Raw genomic sequence first — 25,722 nt, forward strand, 5'->3', positions numbered from 1 at the left:
GCAGGGGCCCACAAGTATAGCACAGCAGCTGCAATTAAAGTGGCTACTTATTTCAGCTTGTAGTAGTCTGATATCATTCTCCAAGATTGATCTTATTTTTGCAGAGGTGCTGGTCTGGGTAGTCAAATGGATATATAAGAAGTTCTGTCACCTCTGCATCTTTTAAATCTTCAATCATAGAATTATTCTCCAGTGTATCCTTGTGAAATGGGACATATAGTTTTTCTGTTTTGGATGTACTATTTTGGATAAGGGATGTATTTTCAGAAGTTTATCCTTTACCTTCTCCAACTATGATATCTCTTATCTCATATGCCAAAGACCCAATGTCAGTACCAATCATACACAAGGGATTGGGGAAATGACCACTGAAGAGGAGCACAAACTCAGTTGTTCCACTGAAGGAAGTAGCTTAGTCAGGATTTCATTTATTACTTGCTCTTCATTGACCCCTACTTTACCAGATGAGTCATGATGAGATTATGCCTCTAGGCATCAACAGCTATTTGAATCCTATATCCATAGTCTTTGAAATATCTAGGTAAGGAGTTTGTTATTGTTTAGATTGACACTGTCTCTCATGCTCAAAATTTCTCAGTGGCTGCCTGGTCAAACCGGGCCATGCACACTGCTATAGTCAGAGGGAGTCTGCAAGCTGCCTGTTTCTCCATGTGCCTCGCAGCACCAGCCCAGGGGTGCCCTTGGTGTCCTCTGCTGTGGGGACAACAACTCCTGCCTCTTTCCACTCAGTGGACCTCTGAGCAGGGTGGTTAGAGCTCCATGAAGGTTCTGAGCCAATGGCAGGAACATAAGTCTCTCTTTCCCTACAGTACTGTGGCAGGAGATTCACTCTGTCTTCCTATAGAAAGGAAAAGTGTTTAAGAGCTGAGAAACACACTGGTTTAATTTAGAAAGTATCTTTATAAAGACGAGTAATTAAGCTTTGAAATCTCACTTTCCTGGTGAAATATCTTTCAGTCAGGCAGCACATTTTCTCTGATTCCAAGCTAATGAAAATCCACAACAGTATGTTTGGGGAAAAGTGGGTGGGGGTGAGTGATGAAAGGAGAGGGAAATGAGAAGGAGAAAGATGTGTTTACCTTTAAAACATTTAACCGAAAAAGGGAATGCATGATAAGTGACCAAATCCCTGAGGTGAAAGGGTGATGTGTGTCACTCTGCACAACCAGGACTCTAGGAGACAACAGTGGACACCTTCCGGTCAGCCAGCGGGAGGAGCTGACTGTTGGGGCTCCCATGGGCCAGTCCCTAGTGAGGATGCTGGTTCTACCTCCTTCCTGCTTCCTAGTGCTGAGGAAATCAAGGATTACTGTGGCAATGGACCCAAAATGTGGGCAGGAAGAAGAGGGTGGGCTCGGAGCAATTAAACTGTTGGTGTTCCAGCACTGGCTCCTACCAAGCCATTATTTCTCCCTGAGAGTCCCACATGCTGCAGTTAAGGAACAAATCAGTCTTTCTGTTGCTCAGACATTTCCATATTCATTGGCTTATTAAGATCAAACCCTCTCTGTAAACTTAAACTTTGCATCTGTTGTCTGGTCAGAACCAGTATTAAGTCCTGTGGCCATTTCATAGTGTTACCAATCTGCCATCTGTCTTTGTTTTAAAGACAAACACATTTTTATCCTGGCTCCATCTCGTCCTAATGAAGCCTTTGGAAGATTAGCAAAGCATTTCAGGCATTTAAACTTGCGTGTGCTCTGCGAGGCAAGGTGTGGGACAGGGAGTCCAGCTGCTAAGGGGAATGTGCAGCCATTATACTTATTCAATAGACATTATTTTTCCCACTGTAGAAGCTGCCCCGGTGATAAGCTAAGCACTTAAGAAGGTGTTTTAACTCTGCTGTTCCCGCCGTGTGTCTGAGGCCTTTGTGCTTTTGTCTACCCCAGTCCTCATAGGGAACCTGTTTTTCCAGCTGTTCAGGCAGTCTTGTGGGGGGCGGGGGTCTAAAAGCTTAGTGGAAAAGAATCACACACACACACACACACACACACACACACACACACAATTAGAATACAGAATGGGCATTAGCATCAGATGACTTAGGTTCCAATTCATCTCTGGCACTTCCTATTTGTGTGGCCTTAAATGTCACTGAATCTTCCAAAGCTTCAAATTATCATCCATAAAATGGAAATTCATTATCTTATAAATATTTATTGAGGGACCACTTTGTGTCCAGCCCAGGCTAGGTGCTGGGATCTGCCTCTAGACAAAACAGACAAAATCCCTCTTAAATGTAGCTGGCACTCAGGTATTAACAAACATTAAAAATTAAACAGCAGATACATCAGATGGAGAAAAACTGAGCAGGGTGAGAGCAGAGTGAACGGGGCAAGAAGCCATTTTGATATTGTCGGGGACACCATCCTGGAGAAGTCTCCCCGGCTGGCAGATGGTTGACATGACAACCTGGGAGAAGAGATCCCAAAGAAGAGAAGAGAACCTGGCTCAGAGGTGAGAGCATGGCTGGCTGGGTTAGTCAATAGCACAGTGGTGCGGAGTGGGAGGCTGTGAGCAGAAGGAGAGGGAAGGAAGCAGAGGTAGAGCTTGGGATTAAATCACAGGGGTCCTGTATAGCCTGCTGTTATAACAGAAGATGGGGTCAATAGTAGTCACTTCCTTTGAGGGCTGTCTGAGTAACCTGAGCTCACAGATGCTGCATGCACTCAGTGTACTGCCTGCTCCTCCCACTGGGGCAGGATGGTGACGGGTCTTGACCCAAGCACTGGGGAAGTACAGCAGAGGAAGCTGGAGAAAGGTGTGCAAATGAGGCAATTTGTGCCCTCAGGAAGTTTGCAATTTGGAGCCTGAGATAGTAGTGTACATGCGTAATCCTAGCTATTCGGGAGACTCATGTAGGAGGATCACAAGTTCAAAACCAGTCCGGGGAACTTAGCAAGTTTCAAAATAAAATAAAAAAAGACTGAGGATATAGCTCAGTGGTAAAGAATTTGCCTAGCATACTCAAGGACCTGGGGTTCAATATCCAGTACTTACAAATGTTTATAATTCAGTAGAGGAAATAGGATGACATCTCAAAACACATTTCTATGACAGATAAACTAAGGCCTGGGCCTCTGAGAAGGCTCAGTCTTCTACATTTCAAAAGAAAGCACTATGATTTTTCCCCGTGAAATTATTGTAAAATCCACAAGAGCAAATGTGGGACTTTCCTTTTTATCACAACATCCCTGAGGCCTAGCACTCATAACAGAAACTTCAACTGACACCAAGTAAACAGCTCTGCAAACTGATTAGATGAGAAAAACCCCACATGTGGAACCACTTTCAGTCTTTTGGTACCGACATTATCAGTTTTTCAAATGTTCAGATATAAATAAAAAGATTTATTATATATTCATAGAGCCAATTTGTTCAGTGTTTAACTTAACCACTGGGATTCTTGGAAGCTGATGACAAAGAATCAATTTAAGGCAGGAGGATGGTTAGGAGGAAATCTCAGTTGACCTCTGAAAAAGGAATATAGCTCTAATTATATTCCATGGTCCCTTGTGTTGGGGTTCCCATTGGGTTTGCTTTGTCAGGAGCCAAGATTCGTAGAACAAAAGGAGAGCAGAGGTCCTCAGAGGTCATTCCAGCCAACTCTAACAAGCAGTGTGCTTGGATTATAAGAGTAAGCAACATGAAGAGTTAAAAATAAAACAAACTTCTCCTGTGCAATTTTCCAGCCCATTCTGGCTAAAGGCAATTATTCTTAGTCCTGATGCAGAAGTAGGGATTAGTCTGCATTCAGCTACAGGGCACATGATGTCACCAAATCATCCAATAGAGTGACCATTCCACTCATCTTTCCACTAGTCAGAAGCGCCCATGGGGTCTTCTGTGTATACAACAATAAGGGTCAGAGCAAAGAGGCATGTGGAAGAAGAGTTCTTCCTAGGCTGGGGAGAAGTTCAAAATGGGGGTGAAGAAGGAAGAAGAGGAGGAGGAGGAGGGAGAGAAGGAAAAGACTAACCCAACAAAGCCAGCATCAACCATGTTGCTAGGAAACAAGGAAATCTGAATGCAGTGGGATCCTGGGACTGAAGTCTAGGTGAAAGAAGAGAAAGGCAAAAGATGAAATAGAGTGTAAATTATTTTCAGGAAATGTAAGAGGAAATGCTTCAATTGCCAAGATTCCAAGCTCATTTTTGTTAGCTATATGAAAAAAGGAAAGGAAGAAAGAAAAAGAGAGGGAAAGAAGGAGAGAAAGGAAAAAAAGAAAAGTGGGGCATTTGGAAAGAGATGAGAAATTTGAACATCAGAAGGAATGAGTGGTCAGGCTAAGTGGCAAGTAGAAGGCTGTTTTACCTGCCAACGCCGCCTGGCCCTTTTTCCTGGTAGCCTGACCTCTCTCACCCCCACAATGAGTAGTCCTGATAGCATGTCAGGAAAAGCCTTGGAGCTTTAGGAGTCTCTTAGATTGGAGTTCAGAAAGGAAAGAAGCTACTGTAACCATCTAGGAAAAGCTGAAATCCAGTGCAAAAGACCAGCCCAAACCTGAAATCTTCCCCATAGCACTCCCAAACTTTTCTACTCTGAAATAGCTGCTTGAAATTTTACAGGCTAAAGGTGCATATGTATCACTATATAGTCCCTTTTAGAGAGGGCGGGGAGAAAACCTCTCCATATATTATGAGAAGCACTAGTCATTCACATACTAATGTGAAAGAGCTTATTCCCCTTTCTGACAACTGGCTGATATTATTTTTCTAAAGGAAAGAGGCTTTCAGCTAAGGAAGAAAGTTAGATGATGCTATACTTCATGTATTTTGCTTTATATTCCTACTAATTCTGCAAAGAAACTGGAGGCAGCAAATATTTGTGCAAGGGGTTGGGAATATTGAAGTGATCCCTGAGAATACAGAAATTAAATTGTTTCCTGCTAAAGTACAAAGTCCATACATGGTGGATCAGAACCCAGCAATACTACATCAACTTTAAGGAATGAGAATGGATGCTATGCCTACCAATTTGGCTCTAATCTGATTGAAGATACGAGTTGAGCATCGTGAATCCAAAGATCCAAAATTCAAAATGCTGCAAAATTTGAAATTTTTAAGCGCTGACATCAAGCCACTGGTAGAAAATTTCCACACCCTGAAACTTTGTTTCATGCACAAAATTATTGAAAATACTGTGGAAAATTATATTCATGCTGTGTGTATAAAGTGTATATGAAACATAAATGAATTTTGAGGTTGTCCCAAGCATTTTGAATAAGGGATAGGCAACCTGTGTCATAATGGTTAGAGTAAGAATGTACCTGGCAAAGGCCAGAAGGCCTAGGAAAGGGACAGTAAAGAAGCAAGTCTGAGCCTTGACTATGCACAGTGTGGCCAGAAGAGAAAATAAAATGATCAAAAATTGTTCTGTCCATAGGCTGGGGATTTAGCTCAGTGGTTCCACCACCTGTCTCACAAGCACACGGTCCCAAGTTCGATCCCTGGTACCAAAAAAGAAAAAAAAAATTGCTCTGTCCTGTCCTAAGACAGCTGATGCACTAAGCTAAGGGCAGCTCACCATGTAGCTTTCTGATGGTTCCCCAGCTTCCCTTTCAATTTGCTTCCACAGAAGAAGTGCTGGTAGCAGCACACTGATCTAGAGGGCCCGAGAGCCAGCAATGTTGGTGAGTAACTGATCTGAGTTTACTGAACCTGGAGTTCAGACCATAACTTCAATCATTTTTAGCCCTAAGGGCACAAGAGATTGCATACACAAGCAGCCATTATTATGAACAGTGGCCCAGGTCTAGAAATGCATTTCTTCTCCTATCCTCTCCTCCCATACATCCCTAAATTCCCTTTTACACCCACATGTATTCTGTTCCTAGATCCTTCATTTGCATTAAAATTCAACTTCATTCTGGATTAAATGACTTCTGACGAATATCCTGAGACTCTCCCCACACCACTATTTCTGTGAGAAAATAAAATTGTTAATTCCAATGGCTGATTCTCAAATGAATTTTGGAGCATGACCCAATTACAACCTGGGGACATTTTGTTCCTGTAAATTGGTCTTTCCAGCCATTGTCTGGAAGCTGGCTAGGAAATGCACTTAGTAAATCACTCCCAGTGGTTTAGAGAAGGACAGCGAAGGTTCTAGAAGAGATGAGTCAGGCTGGGGGTGGGAGGCATGTGGAGGGGAAAAAGACAAAGAGCCAAGCAATATTCTGAACACAGAATTTGTACCCAGCCAGAAATAACTGTCTGGCCAGGTCTAGCTAGAGACTGTCTGAAATGATGAGAAAAATATTAGCAGAGAGATCTTTACAAGCTTCCCTCAGTGATGATAACATTCTGCTTGGTGATAAGCAGTGTGGGTTTATAAATAACACCTCCTGCCAGGCCATCTTGATAAAGCCTGATACTCCCCTCCAGAGAGGGTGACTTGGAAATTGAGGTTTTATATCTCAACTAGAATCCAGCATCAGAAACAAGGACCCACCTCCCTGGACTTGCCAAACATCCTGAGACAACCCCATGACTGTCACACTAATTCTTAAAAGCCCAAAAAAAACAATGGATGATGATAAGCTTTTTTCTGAGCCTCTAAATGGAAAGCACAGGTTGGAGTAGGAAGAGCTCAGCATTCAGCTCAGAACTCTTACCCGGCTGGTACAGGGCCCAGTAAGTGTGTGGCTCCACTTAGCAGGCACAGGAGGGCTCTGGGTGAACCAGAAGTAGCAAAAGACAAGGTTAGAACAATGTTGCACCTCCATCCTTCTACCCTGAATGAAGCACAGTGTCCCTTTCCATTGGGATCTTGTCATGTCACAGCACAGTGATTTATATATTGCAAATGCTCATTCATTTAGTCAACAAGCATTTGTTAGCTGTTCACTACATTCCAGGCTGCCACTGCCAGCCTGAGAGGGGGCAGAGAAGGTATGCAGTTGCACATGTAGGAAGAAGGAGGATGTCTGCAGGGCTTTGAAAGTAAGGCCACAGCAGTAGAAGGGGAGCAAGGGAGCGGATGATCCCTGGTCAATCCTGCACTGGCAGAGAAGAGCAGTACTACACCTCCCAAGAGATGTGGCAGAAAAGCTCACTCGGATTCTGTCTAGGGAAAATGAGCCCTCAGACCTGAACCCGGATAAACAGACACACTGTGGAAGGAAAGGAGGACAGTGTTAGGGGCTGTCGTGAGGGCAACGGCCCAGAGAGGCAGGGGCTGGGACTCTCACTTGGAGAGCAAGGATTTGACCCGGGGACAGAGGCACTGCTGCTGTGACAGCGCCTGTCAGCTCTGATTTACTTAGTGTCCCTGCCACTTCCTAGAGCAGCTGCTGCTTCCTGTATCTTCCGACAACTCCGAGTAAGCTGGTGGGGCAGAACAGAATCAGCAGCTTCCAGCTTGGGGCTCCATCCAGCACTCCAGATCGAGGCAGAATGAAGTTCACAGAAGAGCTTGGTGCTCTTGGGAACTTCGGTGTCCTTTTCTGAAAAGTGGGGACAATGACAGCACCTGGGTCTCAGAGCTCCTTTGGAGCATGGGTTAAACAAAACATTCCCTGGGACAAATGTACACATCATGAGCAGTCAGCATATGTTAACTGTTATTATTGCTAACAATGGTGGAGACCCGTTGCTATTTGGTGGCTGGTATGACTGCATTGCTGTGGGTGTCAGTGGGATGCAAAGTTGCAGTTCTTAGATCCAATAGAAACAAACCAGAACACAGGCATAGTAGCACATACCTATAATCCTAGCACTCAGGAGGCTGAAGCAAGAGGATCGCCATGAATTTGAGGGCAGCTTGAGCTATGTAGTGAGTTCAAGGCTAGCCTGAACTACACAGTGAGACCTTGCTCAAAGAAAAAAAATGAACTAGAGAAGGGGACTGTGCAGGCCCTTGCCTGTGGCAAGGAATGTGAGCGTTTACACCTGGGTCTTGTCTGCCTGGTCCCCCGACCCACCCTTACACTAGCAGACCAGCTTCATGGCTGCTGCAGACAGGAGTGAGGGAAGGGAGGAGGGAACTGAAGTTAGCCAACAGGCCTCTGTCTGAAGAAAAAAAGGTACTTGAAGTACAAAGGAAAAGAAAAAGCTTGGCGTCTGATCGGAAAATGCCTCTCCAGATCCAACAGCTTTCCAGAAGGAGAAAGCAAAGGTGCAGAACAACTTCTGGGGTCCGTGCGGGTAGGGGAAACTGAGACTTAACATTGCATGGGCATTAGGCAGAGGACCATATCCTGCTGCCAGCTAGCTGGTAGACAGGAGCTGAGGACCATGTCCTAGCAAGTTCTCCTATCCAGTGTTCCCGAAAAGAACAACCACAGCTGGCCAGGCACTGTCCGGAATGTAGAGTCAGGAATGATCAGAAAGGCTGTGAAAGGAAATGCAGAGGCTCTGGGAGGCAGTCAGAGATGAAGCTAGCAAGGAGGGAGAGACAGGGCCACTCAGTTACCTCCCCACAGGGGGCAGGAGACAGGGGACAGGGGAAAAGGGAAGGAGAGAGCATCTCCTCTCATGTAGAGAAGCCTGAAGGACAGCCCACACTAATTCTTTTGGCGGTGGTCATCTGAATTATTCCATTTAAGTAAGAATTTCTATGAGAGACTGGAAATCAATGTCAGACAAAGTGCTGTGGTCTGAATGTGTCTTTTCAAAATTCAAGTGTTGATGTCCTAACCCCAAGTTGATATAGCACATGGAGGAGGAGTGTTAGGTTATGAAGGTGGAGGTATAATGCATAGGATTCATGCCCTTACAGAGACCCCAGAGAGCTGCCATACCCTTTCTGCCAAGAAGATGTAGAAAGCACCATCTGTGAACCAGAAAATCAGCCCTCGTCACTCCCTGACTTTGCTGGCTCCTTGGGCTTGGACTTCCCAGGTGCCAAAAGGTGGAGAAATAAATTTCATTTGTTCATAAATTAATTTGTAGTACTTTGGTACAGCTGTGCACTTGTGTGAAAACACACAGATTGCCAGGTCTGTCTGACAGCTCCAGACTCCACTCTCTCTGAGGAATAAACAACATTCATCCCCTGCAGACTGATGCTACCAAGATCCACTCGAATGAACAGAGCCACCTCAGGTACTGCCCGGTGGGAAGGACAGCCCTTGGGTTCCTAGGCCTCATCAGGTATGTCTAAGGTTCAGAAAAAGAAACTTCTGGCCTCTCCTCTTGTATCTTCTAATAATCTGAAAATCCCACTAGAATCAAGCTGACTGGTCAAAATTTCAAGAAGTTAGGTGCTCAGAGATGATGGTGGAATTACAAAAAGAAAATATGATTATGGATGGTTCCTGATTAAGGTTTTCAATCATGTTCTTCAAATTCCTAGCTTCTTCCTTTATGCAAGGGATACTTTCCAAGTTAAGAATCTTAGACAGAGAGATCCCTAGAGTAGAAACTGGTGGTCAAAGAGAAAGCTAATAGGGTCTCTCTGCTCTCTGCCTCACCCCACTCCCACCACTCTGCCTCCACCTCTAAGCTTAGATTGGGGTTATTTCTTACAGCCTGTAGTCTCAGGACTATTTTGATAGAGAAAATAGTAAATTAGCTGGATTCTTCTAGAACCTATCCCAGAAAACTGATCTTTGTTGGGCTCCCATACTCTTTCATCCTGGAGAAAGTGGGACAGAAGGATGGCTCTCAAAATCAATCCAGGGAGGTCAAGAGACATGTGCTACAACCAATTTGACACAGGGCTTTTGTTTGTTTGTTTATTTGTTGATGGATAAAGATGAGGGGTTTTTTTTGCTTACAGGTAAAGATGAGAAAAAGGTCTTAGATTAGTCAGTAAGGTCTCGTCTCATCAAAATTCTCTTCATAGCTGTTCACAAATACTATTCCACTTCTCATATGTGCAGAGCTTGGTCCCCTCCCTTCACATACATCAGCCCAGGAGATGCACAGGCTTGATACAATAGTGGTTCAGCTTTCATGAACATAATCCTGTAGTGCATGAGCAAAGTGGAACCATTCAGAAACCCAAAGCACCAGGAGACAACAAGAAGCAGGAAGGCGCATCTGGAGTGAAAGACATTCCAAAGGTTTACATCAAGATTTTCAGACATGCTAGAGTACTGACTGTCCATCTAAAAGTAGAATATTCCTTGGAAACTTCTTTTCCCTTTTGTACATCTTAAAGTACATTCCCCACCACAAAAGAAGATATTTCTAGAATCAGAACCCTGGTGATAAAAAGTTTTGATTACTTTCAGTGAATAAGCTGCTTCAAAATCATCTTGGGGAGATGCACGATTAGAAAATATTCTGGGCCAAGGATACCCTGCAGAATCTCCCAGTAGATGAGGTGCATCAGACACCCACAGACCAGGAGCAATGAAGTGTAAATAATTTAGAACTTCTTGATATTATCCTGCCTACTCATAACATATATCTTTAATAATTAATTCAGCTCAATCTTTAAAATATTGAAATCATTCTCTCTGCTTTAGGACAATAGGAGATCATCGCCTGTGAACAATAGGAGATAGTTTTTGGTTTGGGACTTGTCTTTCTTAAGAGAGGTACATTATTTGTATAAGAGACTTTTCCTGCAGTTGGTTTTTATGGATATATTCTGCATATGATCAGTGAACAGCATGATTCTGATCAGAATTCTCCTACAAGTGCTCAACATTTTCTGGAACTGTTAGGATTTTTGGATCTTGTGACATGATTTCCACAGTAATCCTATTTCTTACTATCATATTTCTATTTTCTCTGTGAAGAAAAGGGCTTGATAACTTGAATAAAATGGTTCCATCACCCTTGTCTACCCCCACCACTGACAGATCATTGCCTGGCACAATTCCTCTTGGGAACAAGGATATATAAAGCTCATATAATGGTGTTGAAGAGGTTTATTTTGTTCAGAAAATGTGTCTTGTTTTGAAAGAAGCTAGTCCCTGTAAGTATCTGGTTACTGAGTCCTGTTAAATTATTCACACAGAGAGGGCCTTGGCTGGTGGGAAAAGGGAAGTGACAGGGTATTTGAAAATAGCTAAGGAAGAATGACGTCAAATGCTTCCAGTATGGAAAGCAAAGGGACGCCAGCTGCAGGAGAAAGTGAAGAGGTAGAGGAAAAGGAACTGGAGCATGTTTATATTTTGTAAAATAAAGTTTGCTCCAGAATTGGAGATTTCTCCAGGAAGCGCAGAGAGAAGAGGCTGCTGCAGATGGAAAGGGAAGAGTTGAGCAGAAAGTCCTCACCTACCCTCCCCTCAAAAAAATCACATCAGGCAAATTCATGACACCACGACGTCATGACTTCAATCAAATACCTTATCAATTGCAAAGTGGAACAGCACAAGGTATCACAAATTAAGGAACTGCACAGTATGCCTTGTTAAAAAATTGTATACTACTTTTATTTTGTGTTTCAGTTGCAAATGCTATTTGGTTTTTTAATTGTGGTATAAAGAAAAAGAGAAAGTGAATATGTGCCAGATGTCAGGATACACACCTGTAATCTCAGCACTCTGGGAGGCCGATGCAGAAAGATGGCAAATTCAAGCTCAACATGAACAACTTAGTGAGAGGTCTAAAAATAAATAAATAATTTTATTGTTATTAAAATATTATGTATTATAATTAATAATTTATTTATTTATTTATAAAAGGGCTAGGGCTGTTGCTCAGTGTGAAGGCCCTGGGTTCAATCCCCAGTACCATGAAAAAAAGTGTATGTAAGGTACATGAATCTTATGCGTAGAGCTTAATGAATTTTTACATATGTATCTCCATGTAACCAACATCCAGCTCAAGGTGCAAAACAGTTTCGCCATCACAGAAAGCTCCCGGGCAATACTTACCATTTCTGCTGAAAGTAGACTATTCTTACTTCTAACATCATAAGTTAGTTTTACCTGTCCTTGATAAATGATACAAAGGAAATCAAACAGTATGTACTCTTTTGGTTCTGTCCTTTTAAACTGAACATAATGTCTGAAAGATTCATCTGCTCAGTGTTATCGGTGGTTTGGTCTTTTATATTGCAGTTCTGTATTTCACTATAGGACTATGCTCCTGACTTATTTATCTATTCTCCTGTCTATGGACATTTGTGTGGTTTCTAGCTTAAGGCTATTTGAATAATCCTGATATGAAAATTTTTATGTGATATTTTTAGTGGATATGTGCCCTAATTTATTTTTCATATGTACCTAAGAGTGGAATGAAAACATATACCTAGTGTAGGTATATGTTTGTATTAAATTGCTACTTTTGGTGGACACTGTAATATGTACTACCCTTCACATTCTCCTTCAGGATATTCTGGTTCGGGTATGGGGCAGTGGCACTAGTGGTAACTTTCTTTCAGAATTGTTTTAGCTAAAGAAATTCTTTGTGTGTGTGTGTGTGTGTGGTACTGGGGATCAGACTCAGGACCTTGTGCTTGTGAGGCAGGCTTGGTGCCACTGAGCTAAATCCCCAGCCTTAGCTGAAGAAATTCTTTCATTCAGCCCCTGAGGCCCTTATGACCAGATGACAGAGGAAGGAAAAACCCAAGTTCAGTTCATAGATAGGTTGGTTTAGAGGTGAATACAGGCAAAAATGGAGGACAATTCACATTTAAAGGTGAATTTGAAAACAGTAACAAGGGGAAATCTTAATGAGCAGAGCTTTGAGTGATAAACCTGGTCATTTCTTTTGTTAGACCAGAAGTTAGAATACACATAGACCTATGGGCAGTGGCAAATGGTTTAGCCAGGTGGTCTAGGTTTGGAAGGAGAAAGATAAGATCAGAAACAATGAAGGCTTGGTAGAGGAACAGACATGTAGGAGTGAGCATGGAAGTGAAGTTCTTAGTACTCTGTGTTAACACCTACCAGAGAACACCCGCTATTGTCACAACCATTAAAAAGCCAGGTGGACAAAAATGACTCAACCACTAGACATCAACTAGACCTTTCCACTGGCCACATGAGAGCTTGCAAAATGGGCAGGGACATGAATGGAGTAAGCATAGTGGTGGGAATGGAGACTATGTCTGCTACTAACAGTGCATTCCAATTACAATGGCTGATCTTGCTAGTGTGGTGTTGAATATCCAAAGAGCAACAGAAACCAAATGATAAGACCTTAATATGGTACCATCCCTCAAGTGGGCCAGCCAGTCACTCAGAAGGATGACTGCAATGGACTCCCGCTATCCAACAAAGGAATAAATGACTGAGTTACATCTTGACATAACAGGTACATATTCAGACATAGGTTTGTGTCCTCTGCCCACAGAATCTAAGACAAATCCATTACCCAAAAGTCTACAGAGTGAGCCACTACTTTAAAGAAAGATTCTGTGCATATGACCATGGGTTCTACTAGTTGTATCAAACACCATATAATCCAGCCTGATAGAGATGGGATGACCCTGTCAAAGGAAGAGCTGAAACATCCTTTTGGAAGTGACATCTTGCAAAGATGGGCTACTCTAATTCAATGACCTTTAAATGATGCTATGTCCTCAATAGATTGAACATATTGTTCCAGGAGCCAAGGGAAAAAAGGAGAAAATGTCTCACCTAAGGTATCTCCCAATGCTGCGCTGAGAGACTTTGTGATTCTCATCCCTGCAGCTGTGGGCTCTGAGTTCAGAGGTCCTGGTTCCCACCTTTCCACTAGGGGACATTGCACAATGCCATTGAACGATGGCCGCTTCCTGGGAATGTTAGGCTCTTTCTGCCAAAAGGCCAGCTGACAGGAAAAGAAACCACTATACTGGCAAGAACAATTCACCAGATCATCAGGAGGAGACATCCAGGTACCTCTTCATACTCCTGTGCCCAGTTTTGGGGACAAAAGGACAAGTACAGCAGCCATGGGCTGAGAAGGGCATGGTAAGCAGGGGTCCTGTGCTTTCAGGAATGAGTCTGGGTCATGCTGTGAGCTAACTCCCTGAGAGCAGCAATGGGGCTAGCTGAGGGTCAGGGAACCTACAAAGGGAAGTAGGGGATGCAGAAGACCAGTGTCCATCCCACTGAAGTGTCAGAGAAGCAGTTTGTCCAACAAGATGTGGAGAGACATCCAAACCTTACAAAGAAGGGAGCCCAGGTAACACAAGGGACAGATGGGGGTTGCTGTGAGGCTGTAGGTGTGCTGCCTGGAGACAGGCCCTGTGCTCAGCCCCCATCAGGTTCCCCCTTCACTGAGGAGAGGGGGCTCCTTTCAGATCAGTTCTCTCTCCTGAGATAGCCCATATCTAAGAGCTGATCAACACTGAGGTATAAAATTAAGTTCCCTTCTCCCACCCCAGGACAGCTCTGAGTGACCACTCCAGGTTTGGTGCTCCTTGTGTAGTCAGCTGCTATCTTTCCTGAGACTGCTGTGCAGACCAGCTGCTCCATTTGCCCAGTCCTCCTTCCTTGTCTTCCCTTCCTCTACTCTCCCCTTCTCTCCTCTCCTCTCCCCTCTCCCTTCCCCTCCTTTCTGTTCTTTTCTCCTCCCCCCTCCTTTCCTTTCTTTTCCTAGTATTGGTCCCAAATTCCCTGTACAGTAAGTTTCCTACATTCTAATCTTCATCACAGAGCTTGCTCCCTGAGGTAAGTCAGCCTCTAGAGATTTCCATAGCAGCTGATCCAATTTACCTTCCCATCTGCAATAGATAAAAATTCTATTTATTCTATGTCCTCATCAAACTTGATATTGTCAATCTTTTAAATTCTAACTATTCTTACAGGCGTGCAGTGACATCTCTTTGTGGCTTTCATTTGCATTTTCCTGACTAATGATGTTGAGCACCTCTTCTAATGTTCTTTGGAAAACTGGATGTCCTTTTTTGCCCATTTTTATTGATTTGTATTTTTCTGATTGGGCTTCTTTAAATATTTGGCTATGAGCCCTTTGAAATAAATGTGTTACAGAAAGTTCTTCAGCCTGGGGCTTGCCTTTCCACTCGATCTCAGCACGCTATGTTCCTTTTAAGCCTTTTATTTTGAAATAATTATAGATTCACAGGACATTGCAAAGATAGCAGAGAAAGGTCACCCAGTTTCCCCTAATGGTTACCCCTTACATAACTACAGTACAATATCAAATCTAGTAAACTGATGTTGGGACAATGTCAGGGTATTGTTCTCTGCCATTTTATCACATGTTCAGGTTGATGGAACCATCACTGCAATCCAGATTCAGAACCATGCCATCGCTGTAAGGATTCCCTTCATGCTCTTCCTTTACAGCTACACTCATTCCATTCCCCAATATCCCACCATCTGTAACCCTGGGCAATCTGTTCTCCACTTCCATAATGTAGCCATTTCAAGGATGTTATAAAAATGGAATGCAGCATATGATTTTGATGGGCCTTTTCTCACTTGGCATAATGCCCTTGAGGTCTGTTTAAGCTGTGTTACTTACGCCACTGTACACTATTCGATGACCTAGGTTTTTTGATAAGGGAATTAGCTAGTTTGAGTATTATCATTATAAATAGATTCTTGTCTTTCATAAAAACCCACGGGAATAATGATCCTTTGGGTTTTAAATGTTCAGGGCTAGGTGTTAGACATTGTCCACAGAGGGGGCTCACATACCGTCCACATCTGGGGGACCAGAGAGAGGGTCACCACATACTGATGTCTCCCAAGTCACAATGTGCCCTCCAGTGATACCTGGGGTCTGCAGGATCCCTCAGTTCATATTACGTGTGTGAAATGAGACTGTATGATATAGAACCCAAACTTCCCACTTTTATTGTTCAAGAATGATGAGAAAAACAAATGACTCATCTTGCTTTTACAGAATGATGAAATACAGCTTTCAAAATTGGGCATATCAAGAACCTCATTTGTTATTATCATTTTCAGAAAAAGTTAGAACATCCTCTCTTAATGCCAAAGTATTATTGGTGCTCACTTTTCAGCAGGGGATCTATTTCTCCAAAACCTGGTTCCCTTTGCAACTTCCATTCCTCCGTAGCTTCCTCTTGCAGAGGACACCTTGCACAGGTGTCTGCCATGAGCACTAAATCATGAGTTGGGTTAGTGGCTGTGGGTGCTAACCAACCACCAGCACAACAGCTCTGCCTTTCATTAGGAAAATGACACACTTGCTAGTGTTGTGTTTCAATGGATTATTTTTGTATTTCAACTAAGTTTTACAATGTCACAGGTCCTCAAAACACTGCAAGAAGGAGCTGCTGCCTTTCCCTTCTCAGAGCAATGGAGGGAGGAGAGGAGGAGCCAGGGAGTTTTCTAGAGAGGATAGTAAGTGTGGACAGAGGAGAATATTTCTAGATCAGCTTGGGCATGTATGGAGCTTGAGCGGGAGATTATACACCGAGCAAAAATGAAGAGAGCATCTCAGGAGCTTCCAAGAACAGAAAGTGCCTCCGGGCCCAGCTTCGTGTACTTATAGCTGGCTGGAGGGCAGGTCTAGGAGGCCTCTGCAAAGCAGTTTCCACTCATCTACAGCTGCCCAGAGATGTCTGAAGGTGATGTGCCTCTTCTCTGTCTCTGGTCTGTTTTCTTCTGTATTCTACTTACAGAACCCTGTAAGTCTCTGTACTTCGTAGTTCAAATTTTGGAGGGATTTAGTTGTCTGAGCTAATCTTTTTTGTTTGCTGTTTGTTTTGCTTTTGTTTTCTCAGGCCAGCCTACCTATCAGCAGCTCTGGGGTCAGGCATTTGTCTCTGATCCAATCAGATGTAGCTGCAAGAGACTGGGTTATCTGTAGGGGACTTAGAGTGTGGCTGCCCTAAGCCTGCCCCTTCCCCAGGACTGCAGTGCATTTTCTCCTAGATAAGGCTGTAAGTGTGGCAGTCACTATACTTGACATGCTAAATATATATATAGCAGGTGGGAGCTAAATATACTGTGAAAGTTAAAATTTTTTTAAAAAAGTATTACAGTAAAAGACACAGTGACATCAATCCCCCTGAAAATACTACTGTCGGGAGCAATGCTACATAATTTTAGGGAAAAATCATTTGATTAGGCCTAGTTCTCCTGCCTACAGCCCAGCTATGGCATTCTGAGACATAATTCCATTTTGGCCTCTGGTCACAACTGAGACCTCAATGATCCTGTGATGCTGTGATTCTCCAGGGCAAGATTACACCAGCTGAAGACATCCTGGGAGGAACCAAATCTTCATCTGCATAGTTCCTCATTGTTCTTGGATTTCCACCGCCCCCCAGTCTTTTGTTATACCTTGTTTACCCTGATGTGAGGTACTGAACTCTCTACAAGTCATTTGTTACATTTGTTTCTTTCGGCAAGCTCGGTGGCTTTTGTCTTTGCTGTGTGGCTTTTGTCTTTGCGGCCCAGAGCAGCACTGATCAGGCCTAAAGCTCAGCTTCTTCCCAAAGTCTCATTTTTTCTACCTTTCCTGTATAATAAGTTAATTCACCTTGTGCTGCCGTGGCTCGCAGGAGACTGGGACTTACTGCAGAGGTTCTAGGAACGTCCCCCTTCCCTGTTCCCTACATATTCCCCACTCCACTCTGAACACATTTATCCCATCATTCTTGCCACTTTCTGAAGCAGTTCTGGAAGTCCTCTTTTGTGAGTGTCTTTACAGGGTATAGTAAAAAATACAGTAAATGCTGCTGATGAGTAGCATCAAAGGGAAAGGTGGGCTTGTAAAGACTAATAAATAAGGTCTTTACCCACCTTATATATCAGATCTGTTACCATGAGTCTTATGAGTCTTCCCCAAAGTCAAAATGATCATGAAAGGGAAATATTTTGAATTGATTCAGGACATCAAAGCAGCTACAACGGCACAATTAAAGACACAAAGAAGACTTCCAGAACTGTTTCAGAAAGTGGAAAGAACAGTGGAATAAGTGTGTTTGAAGCAAGAAGTAATATTTGAAGGTGCATTCATGGTAACATGTCTTTTTCTGTAATAAATTTTAAAAATTTAATTATTCACTGTACTTTTCGATTATGCCATTATGCCTCTCTGTCTTTCTCCCTCTCTCTTTACACACATATAAAGTGGACAAACACTAGGTTTTATCCTCAGAGATTAGTTTCATAGTATGGTTCCCAGGGGAAAGATGTGGCTATTAAATGGGGCTACGATGAACTGATCTATCTCTAACTCACAGATTCACATCCCAAAACAACTTACTACGATAAGATGTTAACTAGCTTTTCAAACCACATTTGTAAATTTTCAAGCTACATTTACCCTGTGGATTAATCAGCTATTTCTATAATAAAGCTGGATAACAACTTTTTAAAAAAGAATCTTCAGAGGCTTAAACACAAATGCATGTTCCTCATTTACAGGTCTGGACTCTGCTGGGTTCCGCTGCACTCAGAGTATCAAGGTTGCAGGCCCGAGTTGCTACTGCTCCCTTTGTCCTCAGGCTGGGGTCCAGAGCAGGAGCAGTGCTGCTGAGGGTGAGTGTTCTTCAAATGGTGGACACTGTATCTGCCTATATTTTAGTGATCAAAGCAAGTCATACAGCAAAGCCCAACATGGACAGGGAAAAGCAGTCTTCTCGTCGACTGGGAGAAGGTATAGGGAAGAGTGAACATTTGCTGGACAATAAAACAATCCACTAGATTGTGTCTTTCCTCTACTGCCCCAAATCACAGAAGAATTACAAACAAGACAGTCTGACGGCACATTGGCTAAGAATGTAATGACTTCAAATGAAGAAACCACATCTCAACTTCTTTTGTGTCTGACTTTTAGAAGGTGCTCAATAAAATTCCCTTTAATTGGCTAAAATTATCAGAATTCTGTACCAATTAAAATGGGACATATGGTCAAGCCAATGAATATTTCTCTGCTAGAAAGGCTGTATGTGTAGAAGATAAAAAATTTAAAATGTCATCATCAAGAACGTGGGTTCCAAAGTCAAATGCCTAGGTTCTAATCCCAATTTCATCGCTTTCTAGTTGTGTGGTTTAGGGCATAGCCTCTCTGTATCAGCTTCCTTATCTGTAGAGTGAGGGTAAAAATAGCAGCTCCCTGATGGGGAGGTTCTGGAAAGGTCCTTAAGCAAGGTCTGACACATTAGTATTCAAGTGTAAGCAAGCTTTTTAATTTTATTTATTTTTTATTAATATGCTTGTGATACATAGTAATTACATCCATCTTGGGGAATTGATGGTTATATCTATGACATCTTAATCATTTTCATTCCCTCACTTTCCTCTCTCTTTCTCCAGATCTTTTTCTGTCTTCGCAGTCTACCTCCATTTCCTGCCATCTCTCTTTTATTTTGTAAGCAAGCTTAAAAAAAAAGAAAGAGCAATATCTACCTTAAAAAAAAAACAAAAAACAGAATGATAACACAGGAAGACCTGGGATTTGGAGGTAAAAAAGAAAAAAGCTTGTGTTAAGTCCTAGCCCCTATATTCACAAGAGTGTGACCTTGAAGGAGCCCCAGTTTCCTTGCCAGTGAAATAACAGCTCCTTCCGCCTCCAACACCCCCTCCCCCTATCAATGTGAGGTTCAGGTGAAATGTGTGGAAACACTTCTGCAAAGTGAAAGCTACCAGAAAAGCCTGGACTATTTTTAGCCACATTATTCCATTTTCTTCCTTGCTTCTGTGGTAGCAATCGATGGTAAAGGAATTCTCTGTTGGACATTCCTAATCCCCACGACAGCAGTTATTTCTTTAAAGCTCTTGGTTTTGTAGATCTTCCCAATCTAGCAAAACTCCAGCAAGTTGATCCTCACAAATGCTCATAGACAGAAATGTGTTCCTTTTGCCTGAGTGAACACTTAGGCTTGTCATAATTCTACAGCGTTGGCAATGAATGCCTTGAGATGCTCATCAAAGATTTGCTTGGTATCACTGTTTTGCTTGTATCTGTTGTCTCCACTTTCTCCCCTTCCATCCCCTTGTGAGCTACCAGCACCACCAATGGTCTTGTCACGGCCCCCGCTGGTGAGCTCCACACTGCCACAGCTAATAGGTGTCCTTCACCAAATCTTATTCAACCTAGCACAGTTTCCGTTTGATAGTTGATCGACACCTTTTTCTTGAATCACTTTCCTCAGCCAGCCTCTGGAACACCAGCCTCTCTTTGTTCTCTTCCTCATGGCCTGGCTGTTTTTTCTTGGACTCCTTTGCTGTAAACTCCCCAGCCTGTAAACATTGAAGGCCTGGTTCCCAGGTCTCTGATTATCTCTATCTGCCCTCATTCCCTGGGTGAGCTCCTGCGGTGTGGAGGCTTTTAGTGCCGTCTCTGTGCTGACAACCCCTAAATCTAATTCTTTAGTCCAGACATCACCCTTGAATTCTCAAGTCATCAGTTCACCTGCCTCTTGACTCTCCCACTTAGATGTCTAGGTGACATTCCAAATGGGATGCATCTGAAGAGAAGCTCTTCTTGTCTTGAATCTGATTTCCTTTGGTCTTCCACTTCTCAGGAGGTGGGAATCCCACTCTTCTTGCTTAAGACAGAAACAAAGGGATCATCTTCCCTTCTCTCTTCCTATCACAGGCAATTTATCACTAATTCTTTAGGTGTTACCTTCAAATGACATTCAGAATCCAATCTTCTCTGCTTAAAAACTACATTACCATTTCCGTCCATGTCTGAGCCGCAGTCATTGTCTCTTGCCTGGATTACTGAATGACTTCTTGGATCTACCCTTGTGCTAACCTTCCCCTCTTCTAGGAAGCCTGATCCTTTCAGAAAACTCTTCTGATTAATGATATTTTTCCACAGTGTCTACCTTGCTCAATTAAAACTCCATCTCCCTACTCTGACCTATGAGAACCTACTCACCTCTCGCCTTCTCTTCTAACCTTCTCTCTCTTGCTCCAGCTGAACTCACCTCCCTGCTCTTCCTGGGACACACTGAGATGCTTCCACCCCAAGGCCTTTGCATTTCCCAGCAAGCATTATCCCTCTGTCAAAATGTTGCAGGTGTAAACTCATCAGACAAAGTCTTATCAATGTGTAGGGTTTTGAAAGTTACTATTTATTCCCTCATGCTTCTAATTATTTTCAATGAATACCATGTATTAATTTGTAATCAGCAAATACATGTATTTTACATTAAAAATTGCAGTTATAAAAGGATAGTGTAGCATGTTTCAACAGTGTTGCTGAAATGCCTAGTACGAAAGCTACTGTGTCTCCAGCACTGTCGCTACATGGCCATAGATGGGGCTACACCAAGCCCTCTGGTCTCACCCTGCCCATCTCTGCTCCTTCTTCACTCCCCTCAGCTAGCCAGCATCACTCCAGGACACTGAAATAATGACTGATTTCCGGGTGAAGATTCTGACTCACCAAATTAAACTGCAATGAAATGCCTTTTAATATGTAATCTAGGATGAGACATAAATAGTTATTTTCCCCTTGTGAGTGACATTACCTGTCATTTGAAAAATTAATCTTATTTAAGAAATGCTTTAAATATGAAGCAATAGCACAGTGCTTCAGACCAAGCAGTTAATGAGTAATTTAATCTGTGTGAATTATGAATCTCAATTCTTTCAGTGCTATTTTCCTGTAGAGTTATTAGTTACCCTCTTTTCTCCCCCCTCCCAGTTGCTACAGAGATTTACACTCTGACTTAAGAGACTTCTCTCTGTAAAGCAGAGAAAATGCTAATGACTTACTTGAATTTTACAACCCAAAACATCTTTAGGGACAGTCGACAGCAAAGCTCCAGAGAGCCTGGCTAAGGGGTCTCCATGAGGTGAAGGAGGAAGGAGTGAAAAAGGTCCAAGAAAGATGAGCCTGATTTTCTTTTGGAAGAACAGTGATTTGGTGTGCCAGTTTCCACGACATTGTTAAGAGCACGAGCCCCCACTTCATTTTTAAACATCACATGTTCTCTGGAAGATAATTGGACAAAGAATTGTGGCACGAGGTGATAGATGGAGTGGGGAGACCCATTTATCATGGATTTTATTACATGTTTCAAGCCTTTCATGTATGCCTCTGCAGCTCTTCAGAAATATTACATTGAAATCTGCTTTTAAATGTCAACCATCTTTGTACCGCTCAGCAGTGCAGTGTGATCTTTACAGAGATCTGTAGGGTGGGACGGACTTTACAGCTTTTGTTGAGCTCAGGCTGTGTCCTGTGTCTGCACCTGTGATTATGCCTGTGTGGCACCACCCAAGCCCATGACACAGTGGAGGTGACGCCATGGCTGGAGTTAGCATCATTCAGCCAAGTTGTGCTCAGACATAGGATAAATGTGTATCATGAGCTAGCCCTGCAGTGTAAAGAATTCTAGCAGACTTTGGCAAAATTTAGTGATTCTTCCAGAGACAAACACTGCATTTGGCTGATTTGGCTCCATTTCTGCAGAGAATTTGGCTTTTCAGCCCCCAGTAGATCCTGTTCAAAGATAGTCCGTGTTCCCATCTGCCCTACTATAACCCCTACCAACTGATTGCAGCCCCTAGCATCAGCACTAGGACCATTCTATCTTGTTCTTTGTTGTAATGCAGAGCTCTGTAAAGAGTGTGGCACATAAAACATGCTCAATAAATACTTGTTGAGTACATGGATGGATGAATTAACAGATGAGTGATGTTACCTCTCCCAGGCAAGTCCCAGCAAATGTTTTCTTCCACTTTCCCTGCAGATTGCCAGCTGCTCTGTCCTGGTTTCATCTAAAATTCACTTGGAGGAGGAGATCAGAGCCTGCCAGACTGCCCCAGTCAGCTCCCATCACCCAAAGCTTGGCCTGTGCATTTTCAAAGAGCACAGATCCTGTCACTTTCCCCAGGCCTTGGAAAGTTTGCATTATAATTCTGATAGAAGGAAAACTAAAGCAAGGGCTTTGGAATGTCTGAGCACTGTGCTAACAAACAAATGACTCCACATGCAATAGACATGGACCTGGCACTGCCAAGGAGCTTTCCTGGTTGCGCCCTTTCCTCATCATTGCTGGTGGCAGGAGGATGATGGAGTCCACTTGGCTGGCTTGAAGTGGAGCCACTCAGCAATCTCCATCCTTACTCTTTATTATTTGGCCCTATTTACTGCTGGGCTCTACTAACCCCATGTGTTCCTGAATTCTTATTGCACCCTGGACATTGGTGTCTCTTGGGTGTTTTTCTTGGAACCATGATTTCATTCCGAACATGAGTTAGGTGTGACAGCTCAGGGGTCAGCATGTCACCATTATAGTGTGCATGGGCTCCTAATTTCAACAACATCTTTTATTCCTGAGAGTGCCCCTCAGGCACTCGGTCATGACTTGTGATAGTTCACAGATTACATTGTCAGCCAAATATTTTAGGGTTCAATCCTTTGTGTTTATAACTAATAACCAGTAGTGTTCTCTATTTAGCACTAAAAAGTACTTTCACTAATTGCATGCAAATCCGTGACATACAATATCCTCAATAATGGCCACTATCCAGCACTACTATGTGCCAGATATGGTTGCGAATGTTTTGCATATTAACTTGCTTTCTTCTCAGAACAATCCTATTTGATAGATATTGTTGTAATCATTCCCATTTACAAACAAGAAAACAGATGCAACACATCTAATCAGAGGTGGGCAGGATATAAACCCAGACAATCTTAGTCTGAGTCTCAGCTGGAAAACCCTATACTTCAACTTTTATGTAAAACAGTAAAGATGATTAGAGTGCCTCATTCTTAAATCTTAATTTCTCCAATCTACACATTGTCTCATTGCCCATCTATGCCCCTCCCCCTTCTCTCAATTGTATTAATTAGCATTAAAGGTCATTAATATTTATGGAACACCTACTGTGTGTCAGGCAACATGACAAATAAAATAAAACATCCAATATTTCATTTAATTTCCATAATCACTTCTTAGGATACAAACTATAATTGTCCCTCATTTTGCAGAAAAGAAAACTGAGGGCTGATGAGGAAAAGTAATTTCCCCAAAGTCTCACAGTTAGTGAAGTAGCCAAGCGAGGGGTCCAGTCTGGGCCTGCACAAACCTTACTGTTCCCCGAACTGTGGCTCTGCCTTTAGGGAACTTTTTTTTTCAGTACTGAGGATTTAACCCAGGGCCTTCTCACTGTACTACATTGCCAGCCCTTCTTTTATTTTTATTTTGTTTTCCTTCTTTTATTTTTTATTTTGAGACAGAATCTCATTAAGTTACTCAGTTGCCCAGTCTGGGCTTGAACATGTGAATCTCCTGCCTTAGCCTCACAGAGTGCTGGGATTACAGGTGTGCACCACCACACCTGGCCCCTTTGGGAACTTTCTGAATCATACTTCATCCCTGATTGCTGATCCTGCAGCTATAAGACAACCTATCTTTGGTCAAAGAAAGGAGCATTTGGAAGACACATCATTCTCCCAGAGCTGCCCACTTACTAGTGACTAGGCAGCCAACCAACCCACTTCCTACCAGCATTGGCAGCAAACTGTCTAAAACCAATCCCTTTGGGACACTTCATATTAACAATGCTCCAGTTTGGACACACGCTGAGTTCCAAGTACTTCCATGCAAATAAAGCTCCTGTCTTTCCACTGATGCCACCATTACTACATGTGCAGCTATGTATATTATATATATATGTAACTATATATTTATATAATGTAAAACAGATTTGATATTGAGCTAGTGAATTTTTCAGCAGTTCACTGAGGCTCATAGCCTTGTGCTTTAATTTTCGTACACATCCTATCATCTCCCAATTAATCAGCCTTTCAATAGTTCAAATTTTCCTATATTGCTTATTTAGTGGTAGGCTTCTACTGTATTTATAATACTGTGAATCACCTTGTTCTATTCTTTTGGGCAAGCTTTAAAAATAAGGTCATATTTCACATCTTCATGACTTCTGTCTGATGTGCAGACCAAGCAAGGCACGGTGGCTAAGATTCAGGGGCCCTGTTTATGTTATCAGGCTGAGAAGTGAGTTTTTTGAGCATCTAGAAGAATCATTCTCCCAGTGCTGCCTACTTACCTCAGCTGGTAAAAAATAAATATTTGCCCAATAATATGGCAGGTTTATGAGCTACACTTAATATTGCAATGAAAAAGTCTGTGTGTGTGTGTGTGTGTGTGTGTGTGTGTGTGTGACAGAGAGCGTGAGAGAGACAGAGACAGAAAGCTTTGTGTTTGTTAAGGTTGCCATGGGAGCTCAGTGCTTCTGGGTCTTAGGATTATGAACAATAATTAGATGTAATGCTTTATGGTCATGAAGCACCTTGTGGGCTCCTGATAATTGTAAAGTGCTTGGCAATTAACTCGCACTTCCTGAAATTCAGGTTGGTGTAATTAACCCCACAGGAGATGCAGCCCAAGAGAAGGGGAGTCACATGGGTAGACCAACCATGCTTTTTGGTGGAACAGACAAAGGGAGCCCCTCGCTCATCCTGGCCGTGTGCCACCTCCACTGTAGGTCTCTGCCACAGAGGACTCCTGGCCGAGGCTCTGGTCTCATCAGGCTAGGTCAGCTGTGCTGTGGCGAGGTGGGCAGGTCCAGAGCCCAGGCATCAGGCCCACAGTGTTTCATGATGTGCAGTCCCTGCAGAGCTGCAACTGGATAGCTGTTTGTGGGAAAGGATTTCAGAAAGCTACAAGGGGATACTGGAAGTTGGAAATCTGTTGCTTAGCTATAATCAGCTAAAGCTTCTAGAAATACACACTTGTATCCTCTCTTCCCAAAGCAGCTGCAATCAGGGATGCTTCTTAGTCTGCCAGCTTTTCTAATTATTATCCTTTGACACAAACAATAATGGTGCTTTAGACACCTACAGAAAGCTGGGGAGAGGGTGGATACCCTTAATCTGAAGTGTTATGGAAATTATATGAATCTATGTCTACAGATGGGTATTAATATATGTCACT

General features: G+C 42.8%; 1 long non-coding RNA gene across 1 annotated transcript; it reads left to right on the plus strand.

Annotated features, from left to right (window-relative positions):
- Positions 1 to 2,132: 2,132 nt before the first annotated feature.
- Positions 2,133 to 23,670, plus strand: LOC147820888 (uncharacterized). Its single transcript, XR_015448059.1, has 4 exons — positions 2,133 to 2,478; positions 9,025 to 9,116; positions 18,224 to 18,337; positions 22,510 to 23,670. It is a non-coding gene; the product is annotated as an uncharacterized LOC147820888 (long non-coding RNA).
- The last annotated feature ends 2,052 nt before the right edge of the window (positions 23,671 to 25,722 follow it).

Source organism: Heterocephalus glaber, unplaced genomic scaffold, assembly GCF_053883595.1.
Source record: "Heterocephalus glaber isolate CG9 unplaced genomic scaffold, H.glaber_assembly_v1.0 deba00001788, whole genome shotgun sequence".
Taxonomy (NCBI): Eukaryota; Metazoa; Chordata; class Mammalia; order Rodentia; family Bathyergidae; genus Heterocephalus; species Heterocephalus glaber.